A 2,410-nucleotide genomic window follows, 5' to 3' on the forward strand; every position below is an offset into this window, starting at 1 on the left:
GAGTCTCCAATGTCTATTTTTTCTAATTTGTTTGTCCATGTGTACCCATTGTTTAACTCCCACTTACAAGTGAGAATATGTGGCATTAGACTTTCTGTTTCTGAGTTATTTTAGTGAGGGTGATGACCTCTAATTTTATCCATATTGCTGCAAAAATACATAATTTCATTCTTTTTTGTGGATGCATAGTATTCTCTGGCATATATATGCATATATATGTGTATATATGTGTATATGTATACACATATATATACACGCACACACACATGCACACATATCACATTTTCTTTATCCAATCCTCCATTGATGGATACTTTGGTTCACTTCATATTTTTGTATTGTGAATAATGCTGCAAAAACATACAAGTGCGGGTATCTTTTTGATATAATTATTTATTTCCCATTGGGTATATACCCAGTAATGAGACTGCTGATTGAACAGTAGAACAGTAGTCTTATTTTTAGCACTTTAAGAAATCTTTTTTTCTTTTCTTTTCTTTTTTTTTGAGACAGAGTCTTGCTCTGTCATCCAGGCTGGGGTGCAGTGGCACAATCTCAGCTCACTGCAACCTCTCCGCCTACTGGGTTCAAGTGATTCTCCAGCCTTAGCCGCCCAAGTAGCCAGGACTATGGCACATGCCATCACACCTGGCTAATTTTTGTATTTTTAGTAGAGATGGGGCTTCACCACATTGACCAGGCTGGTCTTGAACTACTGACCTCAAGTGATCCACCCGCCTCGGCCTCCCAAAGTGCTGGGATTACAGGCATGAGCCACTACGCCCAGCCGAGAAATTTTTATACTGTTTTCCATAGAGGCTGTACTAATTTACATTCCCACCAACAGTATGTAAGCATTTCCTTTCCTCTGCATCCTCACCAACATCTGTTATTATTATTTTTTTTTACTTTTTAATGATAGCCATTCTAACTGGAAAAAGATGATATCCCATTGTGGTTTTAATTTGCTTTTCTCTGTTAATTAGCCTGCAAATGTTGTTCTATACATAGAATACATTTACCTTTACCCAAAGGACACCACCTCCAAAGTCTCATCCATGTAAAAGGTAAGATTTCTGGGCAGCTTGCAGCCCTCTTCAGCAGGTTTGGGTGTATCCTCTCTTGGTCTAAAATAAAAGACAATTTACTTGCTTCCAGCACATCCATCATTCAATAGTGCAGAAGGAGCCACATAATAACAATAATAATAAAAAACTTTTAAAAGCCGAGACTAAAGTATACACAGCAGTCACACATGTATAGAAATGATCAGCTGAGCAGGAATAACAATATTTCTCTTTCCTATGAATGGAAGACTTCCCTGGCTAGCAAATCTGTTCCCTTTTCAGAGAGAAACTTCCTTATTCATTACTTTTCATCACCCTACTCTCTGTCCCCTGGAAGGTTCTTTTCTGTCCATCTCTCTCCCTGGATTCATCTGAGGTGGAATTGGAAAGGACAGGCTTCCTGTTGGGCTCAAGGATCTTTTAGAAGTTTAGCTGTTTAGGGATTTAATAGTCTCAGGTTGCCATGTATCAAGCTTGGGAATTGTTTGGGAATGTAGTTCCTTACTATCCCTCCTTGTTGTCTTAGGTAGCATTCCCTAGAAGCAGAGCCTAAGGCAGATATTTGGATGCAAAAGACTTATTGAGAAAGTAATCTCTAGCAAAAACCCCAAGGGAGTATGGGAACAAACATAAGAAAAGACAGTGATTCTCCAGTTGTGGTTTCCTAAAGAGCAGCATTAACACCCCTTGAGAACTTGCTGAAAATGAACATCTTCAAGCATCATCCACCTTGGAAAGTTTGAGGGTGGAGCCCAATAATGTCTCATTCAACAAGCCTTCTAAGCGATTCTAATGCACACTATGGTTTGGCAACCAAAGGAGGATGGAGATGAAGCCCAACAAGGATGTGGTAGCCTTGGCCTGATCATCAGAGGACCCTGGAGCATAAATTGTATCTCAGAGTTGTCCCTGCCTCTGGCAAGAAGTCAGCCTTTTACACCTTTGTGTCTGACTGCAGGAAGAAGGGCTCTAATTCCTTGGGAGAGGCAGCTCTCATCAGCTGAGACCCAGTTGTCCCAGGAAGGGGCAGCTCTGGGTTAGAAAGGTCAGGGCTAGAGGGGTATAAATGCACCAACCCAGTAAAGAGGATCTGAAGAGTAGTGTAACAACAAAGAGTAGTGAAACTACTACTACTACTTCCCCTTCTTCTTCTTCTTCTTCTTCTTCTTCTTCTTCTTCTTCTTCTTCTTCTTCTTCTTCTTCTTCTTCTTCTTCCTTCTTCTTCCTTCTTCTTCCTTCTTCTTCCTTCTTCTTCTTCTTCTTCTTCTTCTTCTTCTTCTTCTTCTTCTTCTTCTTCTTCTTCTTCCTCCTTCTTTCTGTCTCTCCTCTCCCTCCTCCTCCTC

This window comes from Colobus angolensis, unplaced genomic scaffold, assembly GCF_000951035.1.
Source record: "Colobus angolensis palliatus isolate OR3802 unplaced genomic scaffold, Cang.pa_1.0 Scaffold464, whole genome shotgun sequence".
Classification (NCBI taxonomy): Eukaryota; Metazoa; Chordata; class Mammalia; order Primates; family Cercopithecidae; genus Colobus; species Colobus angolensis.